The sequence below is a fragment of the Ambystoma mexicanum genome, chromosome 7q (assembly GCF_040938575.1).
Source record: "Ambystoma mexicanum isolate Mex_15411 chromosome 7q, UKY_AmexF1_1, whole genome shotgun sequence".
Classification (NCBI taxonomy): domain Eukaryota; kingdom Metazoa; phylum Chordata; class Amphibia; order Caudata; family Ambystomatidae; genus Ambystoma; species Ambystoma mexicanum.
Genome location: NC_090941.1, coordinates 363,594,824 through 363,614,472, shown reverse-complemented (window position 1 = coordinate 363,614,472; position 19,649 = coordinate 363,594,824). Strand labels below are relative to the sequence as shown.

Genomic DNA, 19,649 nt, shown 5'->3' with positions numbered 1-19,649 from the left:
GAGCCGCCCTTTGCCTTGGGGCCCTTAGCCACAGGGGCTGCCGGGCAGAGGGCTGCCCTTGGAGGGTTCGTGATATGTGGCCAAGTGACCAATCAGGGTGCAAGGGGAGGGTTGGGAGGCGGGATTGGGCTGGGGAAGGAGGGGGAAGGAGGAAGAGGACTGGAGCGCCGAGTGCGTGAAAAAAATGCCATTTTTAAACACTTGTACAGTGTTTCAAATAGTTGGAGGGGCATCTGGGGCAGGGCTCTGGGGGAAACTCACCTTGCCCAGCTTCCTGCAAAGTGATGGTGCCGGCAAGGATGCCACACTCGAGATAGTTTGTTTCCATTTGGCCAGGGGACCAATCAGGGTGCAAGGGGAGGGTTGGGAGGCGGGATTGGGCTGGGGAAGGAGGGGGAAGGAAGAAGTGGACTGGAGCACAGTGCGTGAAAAAAAACATCATTTTTAAACACTTTTACAGTGTTTCAAATAGGTGGAGGGGCACCAATTTGTTAAGATGGGTTTCTGAACTATGACCTGGAGGGGCAGAGGTTCAGAAGTCCAACCTAGTTTCTTGGAACAGGGTAACCTCTAGACAAGCCAGACCAATCAGGGTAGCTATGCCAGGCGGTCAAGACTAAGTCTCAAGAGGGGTGAGGGTGACTGAAAGTCCCCAATGAGCACACAAGCAAGAACACTTACAAATTACTCCAGACAGGTGTTATATTAAACATATAGACACATTTATTACAAGACCTTTGTAACATAGACCATAGCAAAGAGTCACAATGATACTGAAGTAAACCAACCCATCACAATCAACACGATATATATACAAGACCAGAGGGGTCTAACGGATTAAGAAGCACGAAATATGTAGACCACCTAGATGGGGACACACTATGGGGAGTCAGTCCTCTCAGATGCAGCAACAGGGGGGAATTGCATATTTAATGATTTTTGGGTCCACAAGGCAACAACCAATCTTGTGGTCTTTTGCAAATTAGGCATCCAACATATTTCTGCACAAATGGCAATGGTCCACATTTTTCTTTTGATCAGTGTATTTTTTAAGTGGTGTTATCTTTACATCAGGCAGCTGTGTTGAAGTCTCAAACCTTGTAGAAGTCTCAAACCTATCCTAGGGATGACAGTGGGGTGGTCCAAGTAGTTTGGGGCTTCCCCAATCAAATGGATGCTGGACCCAGAGGAGCTGTGTGGGAAATAAAAGGTGGGGATGAAGCAAAATACCCAGATGCCAAGTGGAAGGCTGCATAAAAGAAGGAAAGAACAGGTCAAACCTACATAATAACACCCCCTGCCCTATTTGCCCTTCCCCAAGTAACTGGGATAATATAAAAAGATCTTCTTGGGTGTCTTACAAGGCACAAGAGAGTACCTGGAGAAAGGGGATGTAGGATAACTGGAGACCTTGCTGAATGCAAATCTATACAGTTACACCAGATACAAACCAGATCAAGAAAAAAAAACATTTGTACAGTTTTCCAAAGAAATACTAAGTCACAGGCAGGGAAATGGGTGTACAAGGATGTATGTCCATGTAACCAGTATGTAGCCAACATCCGGTTGCAGTCCAAACATGTGCTAGGAAAAGTTTCAGGGTAACATTCCAAAACCAGTAACATTTCCAGGACATTTCAATGAGAGTCCTTTGTAACAGGTGTTCTTGCCAGTTCATAGAAGAAGCAGCAGAGAAATACAAGTGACGGGGTGAACAAGTGGGAACAGAGATGTTCAGAAGCAATACAAAGGGGTGGGGGAACAACAAATGAGGGAACACAAACTTCTGAACTAATGGACCAACATCAGGAATATTGGTAGAGAAATCACAATCTGTATTGGACACATAAGTAACTGAGCTGCAGGGTGCATAGTTGTTCCATTCTGATATGGAGATATGGACATATATTACCTTGTATGAAAAGAGGACATTCTCAGAATGATGGGAGTTGAAGTACTCTTGTAATGAAGGCACCATACACCATTCTTATTGCGACAAGTCCAGGACTGGGCCCTGCCACTAATGGATATGGGTCCCTCTCCGCTTAAAGGGTTGGTAATCACGAAGGCCCTCAATTCTGCCCCCCCCCCACACCAGCATGTTTCTGTGCAGACCACTGTTAACTCAATCCACACCTACATTACAAGATGCTTGTCAGTTTCTTTCTATCTTTTCTACAAACACATCCGAACAAAAATCCAAAATCAAGTACCAATAGATTAATCCAATTCCCTGCATGTGTGATGAAATGTGTAACAGCAGACCAGCATTAAGGAGCAGCTATGATAAGCCTTGCAACAGAAGGAACCCACAGAAAAAAGGGACGCAGCTGCACACATGAGGTCCAATGCTGTAACCTTAATCAAGCCAAAGCAAGGTAAGGGAGAGCTACGGAGGCAAGCCTCATCTATACATGGCCTGCAGAAGGACAGTGCAGTTTTGCTGGAGGAGAGCATATGCAATGATTTGAACAACCCATTAAATCACCACGGACAACAACGGGAAAAAAACGTCTTCCACATTGTAGTTACCAGAGAGTCACCCATATCCAGTGCCCAGAGCATGAAGGTGAACAATTGCCTTCCATTGATGTTCTGTAGCAGATCCAGGCATAACAATTAGTCAAGGCCTAGCCCCCTTCGTGTGACCTTCAGCATTTCTGAAACTCCTCGGGTGGGGAAGACAAAGCCAAATTGGACAGGGAGAAAATACCAATGTCCGGAGGGAGGGATAACAAGAATCAACAGGAAGTAGGAAGTGTGTGTTATTTGGGTGAGCTCAGAGGTAGAGTTGGAGGATGACCAAGAGGCCAGCAGGAGTTAGGAAGGAGCCGTGGAGTGTGGGAAAAGGTGAGTTATTGGCTAGTTAGTGGATGTGGTACAGCAGTGTTAGAGTGCATGGTTAAGTGGCAAGTGTTGTAAAGTGAGGTGAGATTAGGGAGGGATTGTGAAGTGTGTGATACTGGGTGAAAGGAGGTTGACAGAGTAGAAGTTGGGTGGAGGAGGTGCAAGAAGGGTGTACAAAGGAGTAGTAGCGTGAAGTAGGGAGTAGTTTTGTGGAGGATGGATAAGTAGTGTGGAGAAAGTAGTAGTGGTGTGGAGAATGGAGTAGTTGTTTAGAGGAGGGAGTAGCAGAGGGAAGGAGGGAGTAGGGGGGGGGTGAGGGAGGAGGCCAGAACAGTAGATTTGTGGAAGGAGGAGTAACAACAAAAGGTGGGGATGAGGCCTATAAGACTAGAAGGAGTGAAAAACATTGGGGGATAGAAAATTAATGGGAGGGTGGTGGTGATGTAGGTCCAAAGAAAGAGTAGGAAAGGGAGTTGAGAGTGAAGGTGCTAGACATAGGACTGAATCCAACAGCGTATCTGAATGTTACAGTTCCCAGATCCCAGTAGAACACTACCAACTAGATAGAGGCTAGAGTTCCTGAGCGATTTTGGAGATTTGATGTAGTTAGGTACTCGCAACTAACCAAAGGCACAATTAGACAGTAGTGGGTCAACCTTCTGTAACTACAAACTCAGGATCAGAGACACCTGGGTTATAGGAGCAGGTTTGATAACCATATGAGAAAGAAAGAAGGCATGACTCACACAGACATAAATAAAAACCCTTGAACTGCCTTTAGATTTGAAGTGATTATTGTGCCAATATACAATTAAGGTCTCATTATGTTTGGGATGTATTGTACAATTGGCTCCAACACACTACTGAAATGATTAATTCCAATGTTTGCTGTTGCTCAGACTGAAGAAGTCAATAATGTAATATCACATGGAGGTGAGTATTTTGCTCAGCTAGTCAGTAGAGCTAAATAAATTAAGAAGGACCTCTATTAAGTGAACACACTACTGACATTCAAAGAGTGGCTGCACTGGTTGGTAGATGACGGAAAAAGCTATAGATGTATGTTTCCAATTCACTCAACCACTGCTTTCATATTCAAAGTATCCAACCCTTTTCTTATGCCATTCCATCCACGTGACTATAATTGGCTCAGACACAAATCTTCAACATCGGCAGAATCTGTGGTGTAATCTTACAAGCGATGAGCCTGGTGTTTCCTCCCGCCATAGTCTTCAGCGATAATATGCTCATTTGTTTCTTTTTTAAAAGGTAGGATGCCTCATATGTTTGAGGTATCTCTTCTGGTCTGCAAGAATAGCTCTAGCAGCATGAAATACCTGTTCATACTGCAGCTAGATGATGGGCAGCTAAGTATTTCCCCTGCCGAGTCAGCAAGTACAGAGGGTCACACTGATGTATTGCAAAGCCAAAATGCAGTGGATCACTATCCCGAACCAGTTGGCATGTTCCAATAATCATTAACCATCTTATCTTCAGCAGACCTTCTGAATTCTGTCAGGAACACTGAAGCACATAGTAACCTCAACGGGGGAGGAGTTTGTCCAATAGCGTTGTATGGTTTTCCACCCTCTGAATGCTCACTTCATTGCTGCCTGAGTTAGTGTCAGTAGTTGCGGAGAATGGGTGTGCACTGCCTGAGAAATGTCTTTGAAATTGTAGAGTGCCACATTAGGTTGTTGACGTAAGAGCTTTGTCTCTTTCTTCTTGTTCCAAGCCAATCCAAGCTTGTGAATGTCTCTTTTGGGTATCCTTATACATGGATATAATGTGTAATTGTGAAAGATAAACGCCTCTGTTTTTCTAATCCTAATGCACATGCTGTTGAAAACCTCCCATTTTAAATTTGAACTGTAACTCAAGAATAGATGTCAGGAGATAATACTCATCCCCCTTCAACCATACAAATAATGTATTATTTCAGAAGATTCTGCATTACCAGGTATTTCTTGTCCATGTACCATGTCGCAATGTTGCAAAATTGGGTACTCCCAGTTTTTTGTTATCGGGGGGGGCAGCACTATCAGTGGGAGACTGATACATGAAAAACAAGGGGTGATAGGTCGCCTTACCCTACCTAAAGACCCTGAGTGCAACCAGGTTAAATCCAAGGTAATCTTATATAATATTGAGATTACATGTACCACACCTAAATAATGACATCTAATTAACACGGATCTTTACTTTTTATTTTTCAATTTATTTATCAAATCACAAATGTATAAAAACAAAAGACGCAAACACTGAAAGGAGCAGGGTAACTCTAGCCTCTGGACCAGAGTATTATAATAACATCAAGAAACAGAAAAGATATGTCCAGAGCAAAATATGTTTAGAAAAAATGTATCCAAATTTATTAAAGGTGATACAAAAATTGAAAACTAGTGAATAAATCACTCAAAATTATTATACACTGATCATTTTAACATAACAGAACAGCAGCAACAATATGCCGAAAATCGGCTAAAACTTCATCACTCATACTCAACATACATAGTACATACATACACACACAACTCATCATACCGTGGCATACATCCAAAGTACTAAAAACACAGAAAACATGCTAAGAACCAATGGGGAAGAGGAATTCATAACTAGTCCCCATAATAACACTCATTATTGCGGTGTTTACAAACAATAGAAATAATTCACAAACAATCTATTGTCAGGGTGGATAGGAAGAACAAATGCAAAGATCACATCCCTGTAGAATTTTTTCTCTCGACCGGTTTCGACGTGTAGTGGTGGTTAACTGAACGTCTTCCTCAGGAGGTGGGTGTTACCATTCTGATGAAAACCTAGCTGCTGCAAAAATCTATGCAGTGTAGTGTGGCCAGTCACGCGAGACAATTCAGGACTAAAACATAACCTGGAGGGCGCCCCATGCAGTTTAAGATGATCCAGCGCTGCATGTATTTGAAAAGTGAAGAGGCAGCGCAACTTAGCCTGAGCCTTCAACGCCGTCTGTAAATGACTGCAAAACGGTTGCTGTATAATGGAATTGTCCAGCAACGAGGGAGAACAGATGGTAATCTCTTTGTTTGAAACTAGTTGTAAATTCGAAACGCTACGCATGCGTGTAGGGACCTGCAAGGAGTGCCAGCCACTCCTTGCAGGTCCCTACACGCATGCGTAGCGTTTCGAATTTACAACTAGTTTCAAACAAAGAGATTACCATCTGTTCTCCCTCGTTGCTGGACAATTCCATTATACAGCAACCGTTTTGCAGTCATTTACAGACGGCGTTGAAGGCTCAGGCTAAGTTGCGCTGCCTCTTCACTTTTCAAATACATGCAGCGCTGGATCATCTTAAACTGCATGGGGCGCCCTCCAGGTTATGTTTTAGTCCTGAATTGTCTCGCGTGACTGGCCACACTACACTGCATAGATTTTTGCAGCAGCTAGGTTTTCATCAGAATGGTAACACCCACCTCCTGAGGAAGACGTTCAGTTAACCACCACTACACGTCGAAACCGGTCGAGAGAAAAAATTCTACAGGGATGTGATCTTTGCATTTGTTCTTCCTATCCACCCTGACAATAGATTGTTTGTGAATTATTTCTATTGTTTGTAAACACCGCAATAATGAGTGTTATTATGGGGACTAGTTATGAATTCCTCTTCCCCATTGGTTCTTAGCATGTTTTCTGTGTTTTTAGTACTTTGGATGTATGCCACGGTATGATGAGTTGTGTGTGTATGTATGTACTATGTATGTTGAGTATGAGTGATGAAGTTTTAGCCGATTTTCGGCATATTGTTGCTGCTGTTCTGTTATGTTAAAATGATCAGTGTATAATAATTTTGAGTGATTTATTCACTAGTTTTCAATTTTTGTATCACCTTTAATAAATTTGGATACATTTTTTCTAAACATATTTTGCTCTGGACATATCTTTTCTGTTTCTTGATAAAAACAAAAGACACCTAAATCTATAAAAACAAACTGTGCTAATCACTTACAATCTAGCTGGTGAGAATCCACCAGGCCTATCGGGATGTCAAATTCCATCCGGATAGGTAACGGGAAAAAACAGTATGTATTACTGCAGAGATAAAACAGATGATTACAAGGAAGAGTCAAAAGATATTGGAGTCTACCAACTACTAATGTATGCCTCAAGGGTTTTTGGCCAGAGCGGGTGATCTAGTACTACATTTAGTTTGTTAACCACTCTGTTTTAAATTAACTTGCGTTGGTGCGGGGTAGCTGCGGAGTGCTTTGTACACGCCAACTGCCCTATTCCACTTTTGAAGTGTGAGAGATAGGAATCAAAACAGTTCCTATTAACAAGTCGACACATGTTTCGGCCTTTCTGACTCATACGGAACTCTCTCTGGTGCCGTTGGTCTTGATGTTAGTAATGGCTGTCTTCAGGACAGAGACAATTGCGTTGTTTTCAGTAGTAGATACTTTTCCCATTCATAAAACATCTAAAATGGAATATATAGAAAAATATATTTCACTAGGAACATTTTGTTCACAAATATTAAAAACGGTGTGGACTGACAGTATTGAAACCACAGTTTCTTGGACTAACCTGAGTGTTTCTCTATTTCTTTGGGTCGTATATGGTTACTTAGATCAGCAATTTCATCAGGCTCCTAAAGAGATGCCGTATATTTGATTTCGTTTCGTGCACTGTATCTGTGAAAATCCATACAGTCATCAGTAGAGCGCTTCTATTGGCTCTGCATTATTTTAAACAATTTAATGTTTTGGTAACAATAACTAGTTAGAAGTACCTTCCCACCCACTCCCTAACCATGGAAGTGGGTTAGAAGTACCACCCACTCCCTAACCATGGAAGCCAAATTGAGTATGACCCACCAATCTTAGTTGGCACAGGTTCCTGAACTGTAGATAACAAGACACCACAAGTCAGTCAATGGCAGGGAAGAGGTTGTGAATAGGTAAGCAGAGTAGGAACACCGGAAAGAGTGTTAGGAATGCTTGATTGGATTGGATGGGACCGGGAGGCAAGGGAAAACAAACTCTGTATGATGCCCTATGGTGTGGGTACCACCTCTACACACAAGCACAACAGGTCCATTCTTGGTTGTAGCCCTGTAATCCTGTCCTGTCCTAGTTGATTCTCCTGAGATCAAGTCACATTTGGTTTATACCTTCCACCCAACATGATATACATAAATGCTGAGTAGAGTGTTTTAGCAAAACAACACACATATGTCTGCCAACATAAGTAATGAAGGTACAGAAAAAAGAGAAACATGCAAACACATGTGCTAATCAGCTAAGCAACATACAATGGAAACAAAAGCAAGCATATATATTTGTGGCATGAACATTCTGAGATGTTCAGCTATGTAACATCCAAATGGCAGCTAACATAATGCTGAGCGTTCAGCTAAAAAGACAAAACAAGCACATGTATTCATAACTTAAGAATGCTGAGTTGTTCAGCTAAGCAACATACAGATGACAGCTAACATCATGCTGAGTGTTCAGCTAAATGGACAACAACAAGTACAGGAAAGCATAGCATGCGTATTCTGAGTTATTCAGCAAACTACAGACAAATGGCAACTAATCAAGTCAAAGCCCCATGTAGTCAATACACATGAATGCTACATGCTGACTTCACTCCGTTACTTCACAGAGCAGTGCCAATTACTTATCTTTTGCCCAGGGAACCTCACAAGGCTTCTCAGAGTATAGTGTAAGTCAGTGGTGAACAGACTGGCAGCTCAATAAGCTCTGTGAGCGATGCAGCGAACCCTAAGAGCAACGTTGCATGAACGCGTTGCGTCAGTCGGATTTCAGACAGAAAGCACTGGACACACCGAATGAAGCTACTGATTCCCTGCCCGTGCCCCGAACAGCAATAATCAGCACCTGGCATGGGCTGTGGTGGGTCTTATGAAGATTACCCGGCGGCACGAGCGTTATGCACGCTGCCACCAGGGATCCTGGGAAATGTTGTCAGGGGGCCCAAAGCAATACACCTCTAGGGATTACTAGCCCATATCTGGTGGCCCTGGCCACAGAGGCCCCTATGTGCACTCACAACCCCAAACATCCTGATACACCCCCACCCACCCATATATCATATCCTACCAACCCCACCAAATAAAATGTCCAATTGAATTCTACCTAGATCCTATTATTGGTTTAATTCTACTACACCTGAACTATTTTTACAAATGCCTTCGCTAACAACTAACCCACTGGTGCTTGTTCAAATAGCAACTATTGACTGCCCTACATTTCTACTCATTTGTCTTCTAAAGATGCACGTTTTAACCCATTAGAGCCTCTGAGAAAATCTGCCAAGTAAGACTTGGACCAACCTAAGGAAATCATATTGTTTCCAGTTTTGTCCAAACCTTCCCAATCATAATTAACTCATTCTTGGAAGTTACTGGCCCTCATTCCGAGATTGGAGGTAGCCATGGAGCTATATGCGCCATGGCTGCCTCCAATACAGGGTCCGGCACCAGTCTGGTTGAATGGGGATTTACCGGGTAATTCCTACCGTGGAGGACCCGGTAAATCCCCATTCAACCAACCATTCCCCATTCCCATTCGAGCCCCCATAGGGCTCAATGGGAATGGGGAAGGCGCTAATAACAGGCCCGCAAATAGCAGGCCCGTTATTAGCGCCCTGGTCTCTTAGCGGGACCCGTAAAGGACGTGTGGTCAGACCACACGTCCTTTACGGTTCCCGCTAAGGGACCTCGGAATTGGGCGGCAAGGGATTATTGGCACCGGTCTCCTTACCGGTGCCCGGTATCCCTTACCGCCCAACTCATAATGACCCCTACTGTCTTCTGGACAGGTTAGTGCAGAAACAATATGTGCGCATAGAGACTTATCTCATCACTTATCAATACTGTTTTTTGGTAACCGGTCTCCCAGATAAATTTATGGTAAAAGATTATTGATTGACCAAATAAGGCGAACTGAGGAAAATCTTTGATATGAGAATCACGAAATGGTCTCCTACAGTATGAATCCCAGATCGCCACTCGTCCTATTTAAAAGATCAGACACAGGACGATTGTGTAATGCTGTCCAGTGATGGATTCTTATGCTGGTTCCATCAGCAAGCCGTGCCTTGCTTAAGAATACATACCAGGTGCCAACCGTCCAGTAATATCCCAAATATTGATATCCACTCATTATTAAAAGTAAATCTCAAAATGGGGAACCTGCATCACTCTCCCCCCGATGCAAACTTCACCTCATTGATGCTCACTTCCAATTCCTTTTCAGTATGTTCAAGCAATTGGCTTTAAATCCTTCATTGACTTCACCATCAGCTGAAATGCAAAGCGGCCCGGCTCTCGCTGAGGCTTTTGCAGCCACCTACTATAAACAGTCCCCCAGTGTTTATATACAAATGGTCCACCACTGCAATAGTGAGCAGTGATGAGCAGCAGCTAGACACACATTAGGGATAGTGTTAAGGTTTGAGAACATTTCAGTAATCAGGCAATTACATATTTTCTGCATACAAACTCAACAAGCCAGTGTGAAAATCTTCATTTGGCTGATTAATTCAGAGAATTAGCATAGGACCAGGGATCATTGGTTGGCCAAGGTGGCTGAGCTATAGAAAATCTACAAATATCAATTGACAACATGGCCCTTCTACAGAACAAGTCTCATATCAGCACTGGTTTTGTAAGTTGGATCAAACTGGGGACATAGTTGAACTACACCTCATGATGACATCCTCAGTACTCAACTGGTTCCCCTCGGCCAATGAGATGCCCACCTCAAAATGACATGCACTGTTTTATGTACATACTGTATTTTCAATCGACTGGATACTCTCTCAAAGTCACATCGTGAGAGATGTGCCAATGCCTTATTTAAAGGACTGACATAAGAGCATTGGTGATGAAGCTCACACTCAGCCATTTTGGGCGAGTTCCCTATCCTGTTGTGTCCGGTTGCTCTGGATATGATAACATAGTGAATGCTTGTTCATCTGACCCCTGTGAACTGTGGGCAGTGAAAACGTGCAGGAGCAAGGGCTGCTGTTGAATGATTTGGAGACTGCAATTGGCTAAATAATAGTATCATACAATGCTGTATTGGGCACGTATCAGAGATAATGTGGGGATAATAGAGGGACGATATGCATTGTGTGATGGTCATTTTGTGTGGTAAAAAATAGAAATATGGAAAATATCACTTTCAAGTGTAATAAATACAATCTTGACAGATAAAACGACTACAAAGACCACGTGGTCTTTAAAGGTCTGATCGTTTTAGGATCTGTTCACATTGGGCCATAAAAAAACTAGCACCGTTTTTCCATCCCACTTCAAGATAGTTACCATTGGGAGGTACAAACCAACCATTGCAATCTGCATGGTAGCTTTGGGTTCCCACCAGCAGAGATGTCTGCACCGCTTTACTGTTTTGAGTGGACTGCATTTGCATGTATGAAATGCAGTAGAGGCCTGCTCTCTCAAAACACCCACACATTGTTGGTATGGCATTGCCAGTGGTGGTCAGTGATACTGGGCCATATTGTGAACCCACATTAACAATTGTTAATATGGAAACACCTTTGTGGGGTTGTTGGGGCCACATGCGTTTATCATGTGATGGTGCTACATGGGTCACAGGTGTCCCCTGGAGGTGGGTAAATAGTTCCTTGCAAAGTGGGCCCCAAAGCTTCCACGGTGGAAACTGAGAAAAAGGGAGAGCACTGAATGAAATTGTGACTGCTGAATGAAAATGTGTCTGTTCTGTTTCTCAGCTCAGCTTGCGAGAAGGGAAGTAGTTTCAACTATCACGAGGCAGGCAATCTGTAGTGACAGGAGGACAACATGTCTATCTGGTTAAAGTGAAATCATAATTTCCATAAAAGCAGACAGCATTTTATCTAATGAAGGCCTGCGTCTCTAGTTTCTAATTATAAAAACGTTATATCAGTCCCAATTTCATACACAGGGATGGACTGGAAATCAAAATTGTCTATGTAGATATTTTTAAAACTGGCCCCATGTTCCATGGCGCGAGCAAAATGCGGTGAGCAAGCCCAATCCTCCATGGTAAGGTTTGCAAGAGGGAGGGGGATTTTCTAACCAAGAACATTTGGAAAATTGAGTCAAAATATTGAATTTGAGCACATATGTTCCTATACTGGGATTAAAATGTAGTTAAAATATCAAAAATGGGCATACAACACTTAAGAAAGAGGAAAAACATACTGAAAGTTATGTAAAAAAAAATGATTTGATTCAAAGGTTTAAGGAGATGGGGTGAATTGGTGCGAGGGTAAGGGGAGCAGGACACCAGGTTACACGTACAGGACCCTCACTGCATACCCTGCTGGTACATTAGCGTTGCCTGCCCAAACGTAGGTGCATTTTACATGATTGCTTCTTTGAATCTCACATCTTGCTATAAACCGTAGCCACAGTTCTGTTGCTCCACTCTGCAGGCAGCAAGTATGGATCCCGTTTTATGTTCTGTTTGTGCATCCAGTTTATTTAGTCCCTATTGCATTTGTTCATGTCATCGATTTGAAAACATTGATTGAAAAAACATTGACCCAATTACGCCATTTCAACAAACCGTGAATATGCAAACATTGTTATAACTGGGTCAATGTTCTCTGAATGTGCTTTTGGTGTTTGTAATGTACTTCGGCATGAGAATCTTGAATGAAACATTTCAATGAAACACCTTCTACATTATCAACCAAGCTGCATTATTTGATGTCCTTCCCCAATGCCCATCCCCTAATTTGCTACTACCATTCTGCCCCCCAGGAAGGTTCCTTTGATCTATGCTGCTGTTGTTTCAGTTCAATATGTTTCGCATAATGTATCATATATGATGTATCATGTGTTCTGCTGTTCGTCGCCTTTGCTTTTTTTCCCTCATCGGGAACGGCACCCGCGATCAGAGCCTGTCGGATGTACCGGCACCATTCTGAATGGTGCATCCGACCTCCCCATTCCCATTGAGCCCTATGGCGCTCAATGGGAATGGGGAGCATTTTTTTCCAGTGTCTGCGAATGGGCAATTACCGGGTCCGGTGGGGCCGTAATGAACCAGTAATTGTCCATTCGCGGATGGCGGAAACATTCACAAGTTTGGCGGCAGCCTGCCGGTTTTACGGGCAGGGCTACCGTCAAACTTGTGATGAGGCCCACTAATTTTCAACAGACCCAAAGCACATCCTGGTTTTCAACTACATCATACTGAAACCACAAGCTGACATGACACAATCCAAAGGCACCACTTATTCCTAAAGGATGACACCAACCAAAAATGAAGCACTGATCATCCAACTACAAGAGTCACAACCTGTGCCCTGGGACACAGGCTAGGCTGCTGCAACAAACGAAAGGCACGCCTTCACACCTGACTTGTAAGAGAAGCCCTTTGGTAAACAGAGTTCTTGATCTTCTTTCTCCAAAACTGTAGATCCAGAAACAGGCTGTCCTTCCCACTGCCAACTAAACACTCTGACCTCATATCTTACAGAACCTAATGTACCAAAAGGACATGCGAAGGGCAGAAGCTGTGTTGTAAAAGACTAAATAGAAAGAAAAAAACATTTCCAATCTGACTTTCATCACCACTTTAGCAAAACCAAGATGTAACACTTCTGCCTGTCAACCTATGCACCACACATTCTCTGTCTCTTGTGCATTTACCAGAAAGACAAGGGGACCTGCAAGTGTCTAAAGTCACACTATAAAACACTATGGGCCTCATTACGATCCTGGCGCTAAGGGATTACCGGTACCAGTAAGGGTACCGGTACCGGTAATCCCTAAGCGCCTGATTACGAGGTCCCTTTGCGGGTTCCCACCTTAACGGCTGGTTTTACCAGCCGTTAAGGAATGGACCCGCAAAGGGACCTTGGTGCTAATTACGGTACCGCAATTTGCGGTACCGTAATTACTGCCTTCCCCATTCCCATTAAGCCCTATGGGGCAAAAATGGGAATGGGGAAGGGCTATGGTAAAATGGGGAAGTACCGCCCCGCCAACCTTGGAATGGGGTGGTACTTCCCCATTTCAACATGGCAGACTCGTTACAATACCGGCAGCAACCATGGTGCTAATAGCGCCATGGTTTAGCCCCGGTGTTATAATGAGGGCCTATGTATGCATTGTCTCTCCAAACTCACCTGGTCTTCCAATATCACCATGTGGTGTGGTTGTTTCAGGTGGGCCCTTTCTGTATGAGGGGAGCCTGTCTGTTTTAGATAATTGAGGCTCGAATGGTACTTTGAGGAGACAGCCACAAACTAAGCCAGGCAAATACCAATATCATTGTTGAATGCAGACATGAAGAAGGCCCGTTATATTTTAGCCTCAGCATAAAAGTAAAAAAAATCAAAGAGTGCCGGCTAATTCAAAACTTTCCACTCTAGGCATCTTATTCTAGGAGTGTTGCCACCGCGCAGATGATACCACCGAAGGTTATCATCCTGTTTGCTCTCCATACTTTCCTTCTGGCCTATGAATTCTGAATGACAACTCAACAAAGTGATGTCACATTGGCAACACATCAATGTCCATGTATCCTTTTTTGTATATGGATTCCACTAAAGCCATTCAGTGACTACCCGCTTTGGCATCACCACAGTGACATATTTCATTGTCATGATGTCACAGCATACAACACATACCTTGCATCGCTGGCAAAGAACAAACGTGTGTCAGGTGCCTCTTCATGCCACTGCTGCCGATTACTCACACAGCTGCCCAGAGCCTGCCTTCAGCCTGCCTGAATTGGCCACACAGGCCGCTGGCAAAAGGGAATTAAAGTCTGGATCAGTTGAAAGACTCCCATATACAGCATGGCATTGTACCTGGGGGGCTATCAAAAGGGGAAATGTTCTACCTTGGGGTTCAGAATATCAGCATAGACATGTTGAGCTTCACGCTTGATGACTATGAGATGTGACTCTGAACCGCTCGGTAGCATATTTCTCCATAGTTGATAGCCATGTACAATTGTATACAAGTACTTAAAATATTTGATGTTTTAGTAGGTTTACAATGTATAATGACCAAATTGGAACCACTATTATGACTTACCATCATTGCACGCTAGTCCTAAATGACGGCGCCGCAATGGCCGCATCAGCCTGGTGTGATGTCAAATCGTGTCCGATGTCATTACTTTGTGGCCGATAGCACACAAGATGTTGTTTTCTTTGTGCCAGTTCCCTATTCCATTTAAGCAATCATGGATATTATTCTGATGTGTCGCTCCGCTCAGGACCACTACTCTGCCGCTCCTGCTGCCGTATCTGCAGCGCTTCATCATCTCGACCATGCTTTTCTTGCTTCCTTCTACTCTGTGTCTCTTCTGTGCTGTTCCCAATTTCGCCTTTCTTTTAGTCTCCAATTCCTACCCTTGCTTCCTGTCTCCCCAGTCCACCACTTCAGCCACCTCGTCTTCCCGCCTTCAGCCTAGGGAAGGAGAACACCGCTAGTCCTTCAGTGATCAGGATGCTGTGACAGTCTGCAGTGTCCAGGTTTCTTTTGCTATTGCTTTTTCTGCCATGGGACTTATTGTCCCCTCAGGTCAACGGTGCCACTGCATCATAACAGAGGGCAAATTAGCTTCTGGTTTTGGTCATCCATATCTACACGATGCAATTACCAGAAGCAATGTAAGAAGTCACACACTGCCCGCCAATGAAAAACATTGCAATCCCAGCGGCATGCCATTGATAACTGTTTCTTCACCAGCTTTACCTCCCGTTCTTTAATTACCCAACATGATTTGTATTCTATATAGATGCTCTGAGAACTTAAATTGGCGCCATAACCTTGCTCTCTAAACCTGCCGGCCTGATATCATATATATCATTGTTTTTCTCCCACCTTTTCTTTTGTGCTTTCACTCATTATATTATATAGTGTTATCATTTATGTGTGCTCCTAATTAATTATTTTCCGCCACTTGGACCGAAATTGCATGACAACAGTATACAATTGCGCTGCTGAATTCTATTATCTAGGCCACGTCTATATTACGTATATTGAGTTCTCAAGGGCAGCACGTTTGTCTGGTTTGAAATGCATTCCTGTGCCTAGAAATTGGACTCCGACAAGAACGGCGATATAAGCACCCACCTTTTTTATTATTTTTATTTTCTATTTATGTTCATGATGTCCAAGTTGTTAACATGTCCTTGTTCCTTTACAGAGAAATGCATTATCACATGGACCTGATCGCATGTCATTTTGGGCAAGGAGCACATGTAGGCTGTTTTGAATGGATTATTAAAGTGCATTCTTTGCATGCTACATATAAGGAAACGAGACACACTATAGCTCAGGCAAACCTACATTTCTTCAGATTTTACCCCTACAAACAAGTAATTCTTTAGCATTGATGCCTCTTGTATAAATCTTATCAGAGAAAATGCAGAGTTTATTTCTTTGTTACACATTTATCAATTAATTTGACTTTTTTGAAAATAATGTGTGTAGGGTTCATTGTGAAGGGTAATACGCTCATACAAACTGAAAAACCAAAGCAGTAAAATTGAAAATAAATTATCTAGTATTGTGGAGATAATATTTTCTAAAGCAGGATGTTGTGAAAAAGTCATGAGTAAACAGCTCAAACATTATCTCAACAATGGTGTTTCGGATCATTGTAAATGGTTCATACCACATGGAGATACACTACACATCATTTGGGAGGTCTGCACCCTGCCATGAGTGGCTGTCCAAGAAACGGGGTTCCGGCAGCTCTTCCCAGGTCTGGCTTGTGCTAACTGTTTCTATTTATCTTGGGTTTAATGTTTTAATCCGTCTCATTTTGAAAGTCATTCAAAATTTGTTCAAAATATTGAAGCAAACTGAAATCACAAATGAGGACAATCCGTCATGGTTTCAGATACATCTCGGGTCAGCTCAATCTGCTTCAAGCTCATCAAAGCAAGGATCAGTGAACTTTGCAAGTAGAATTGCAGTGATTGTGATTATGGACATTTGATACTGATGACGGTTCTGTGCACTGAGTAAGCCAAAGAGAATTCTGGCATATATGCCTCTTAATGTTGTGGCCATTTCCTTCTTTCAATTTTTCTTCTAACAGCTTTCCTACTGCTGCCCACACAAAGGATCATGAGACATTTACAATCAGTGCAAATGCACTCTAAGCCACTGTTCACAGCCCCTCCCTGCAGCAGGTCACGAATACTTACAACTGTAGATTATAGCAAAAAACAAAATGCCTGTCTGTACACATAACCCTGCACATGACAATTTTCAAGAACCATTGGAGATATTTGGAGGCCATTTTTGCTAATTTGCCAGGAATTATTGAGAGAACAATACATACAATTTCAATGCATGTAAATGAGATCTGTGGAAATCATCAGGTACATTTAGAAGACACATCCAGGAAAATTGAAGAACACATTATGGATGTTCACTCAATGAGTTGAACACTCCCTGTTGATGTGTGTGTGCACACGTGTGTGTGTCTGTTTGTGTTAACTTTAGGTTGCATATTGAATCCTAGGAAGAAAGACTTTGTATTTTATCTACTTGTCTTTGATGAATGTGTGTACTATTAAGTTCAGTAACTTGTTATTTTTAATGTTAATGTTAATGTTAAAGGATATTTGTACCACGCCCTATCACCACCCGAGTGGTCCCATGGTGCTCTGGCGGCTCTGAAAAAGGAAGGAGGGGGGTGGGTTAGTTGGAATAAGCTGGAAAAGAGCAAGAGAGCAGTGATATGCTGTTGGCAGCCTCAGCCCGGTGGGTCTGTTGGCTGGGCTTGGGTTGTTTTACAGTCAGTAGTCGTCCTGTGCTGTTGGACAAGTCTATGTGTGGTTTGTTTTGTTGTTGCAGTGTTGTGAAGTTTGTGCGGATTGCTGCGTTTAAAGGATTCTGGTTGTGTTTGGTTAGAGTTTGAGAGGTGTATGCAGAGGGATGAAATTGTTAGTGGGTTGATTAGTTGGCATTGCTGTCATTGCAATTATATGATTCCATCTAGGTGTGGCACATGCCGAGATTCACATTTCTATCTAGATGCGACGCAAGCTAAAGTTCACAATTCTAAGTTTGGTGTATGCTAACAATCACATTTCTATCTAGATGCAGCGCAAGCTAAAGTTCAGAATTGCATACGAGTGTGGCCCATGCCACCAATCACATTTCTATCTAGATGCAGCGCAAGGTAAAGTTCAGAATTCCATACGAGTGTGGCCCATGCTACCAATCACATTTCTATCTAGATGCGATGCAAGCTAAAGTTCAGAATTCTAACTGTGGTGCATGTTAAGAGTCACATTTCTATCTAGATGCAGCGCAAGCTAAAGTTCAGAATTCCATATAAGTGTGGCCCATGCTACCAATCACATTTCTATCTAGATGTGACGCAAGTTAAAGTTCAGAATTCTAAGTTTGGTGTATGCTAACAATCACATTTCTATCTAGATGCAGCGCAAGCTAAAGTTCAGAATTCCATACAAGTGTGGCCCATGCTACCAATCACATTTCCATCTAGATGCAATGCAAGTTAAAGTTCAGAATTCTAAGTTTGGTGCATGCTACCAATCACATGTCTATCTAGATGCTACGCAAGCTAAAGTTCAGAATTCTAAGTTTGGTGCATGCTAACAATCACATTTCTATCTAGATGCAGCGCAAGCTAAAGTTCAGAATTCTATGTTTGGTGTATGCTAACAATCACATTTCTATCTAGATGCAGCGCAAGCTAAAGTTCAGAATTCTAAGTTTGGTGTATGCTAACAATCACATTTCTATCTAAATGCAGCGCAAGCTAAAGCTCAGAATTCCATACGAGTGTGGCCCATGCTACCAATCACATTTCTATCTAGATGCGATGCAAGCTAAAGTTCAGAATTCCATACAAGTGTGGCCCATGCTACCAATCACATTTCTATCTAGATGCGATGCAAGCTAAAGTTCAGAATTCTAACTGTGGTGCATGTTAAGAGTCACATTTCTATCTAGATGCAGCGCAAGCTAAAGTTCAGAATTCCATATAAGTGTGGCCCATGCTACCAATCACATTTCTATCTAGATGTGACGCAAGTTAAAGTTCAGAATTCTAAGTTTGGTGTATGCTAACAATCACATTTCTATCTAGATGCAGCGCAAGCTAAAGTTCAGAATTCCATACAAGTGTGGCCCATGCTACCAATCACATTTCCATCTAGATGCAATGCAAGTTAAAGTTCAGAATTCTAAGTTTGGTGCATGCTACCAATCACATGTCTATCTAGATGCTACGCAAGCTAAAGTTCAGAATTCTAAGTTTGGTGCATGCTAACAATCACATTTCTATCTAGATGCAGCGCAAGCTAAAGTTCAGAATTCTATGTTTGGTGTATGCTAACAATCACATTTCTATCTAGATGCAGCGCAAGCTAAAGTTCAGAATTCTAAGTTTGGTGTATGCTAACAATCACATTTCTATCTAAATGCAGCGCAAGCTAAAGCTCAGAATTCCATACGAGTGTGGCCCATGCTACCAATCACATTTCTATCTAGATGCGATGCAAGCTAAAGTTCAGAATTCCATACAAGTGTGGCCCATGCTACCAATCACATTTCTATCTAGATGCGATGCAAGCTAAAGTTCGGCGAAGTTCAGTTCCTTACAGGTGTGGCATTAGCTAAAATTGGCAAGTAAGTTAATATGCATCACAAGCCAACATTTACAATCCATTTTCAGTGGTCACATGTCTTACTAAGTATGTATTGTCTAAGTCTATGGCAGTCTGCGCTATGGAAGGTAAGGTAGAGTGACAGGGGCTTTCTGGAGTAGAGTAAT

General features: G+C 42.7%; 2 long non-coding RNA genes across 2 annotated transcripts; one reads left to right on the top strand and one right to left on the bottom strand.

Annotated features, from left to right (window-relative positions):
• Positions 1-5,192: 5,192 nt before the first annotated feature.
• On the bottom strand, positions 5,193-5,945 carry LOC138528671 (uncharacterized). Its single transcript, XR_011284201.1, has 2 exons — positions 5,738-5,945; positions 5,193-5,655 (listed from the first exon to the last, which is right to left on the bottom strand). It is a non-coding gene; the product is annotated as an uncharacterized lncRNA (long non-coding RNA).
• A 30-nt stretch (positions 5,946-5,975) lies between these two features.
• On the top strand, positions 5,976-6,747 carry LOC138528670 (uncharacterized). The gene is made up of 2 exons (XR_011284200.1): positions 5,976-6,202; positions 6,285-6,747. It is a non-coding gene; the product is annotated as an uncharacterized lncRNA (long non-coding RNA).
• The last annotated feature ends 12,902 nt before the right edge of the window (positions 6,748-19,649 follow it).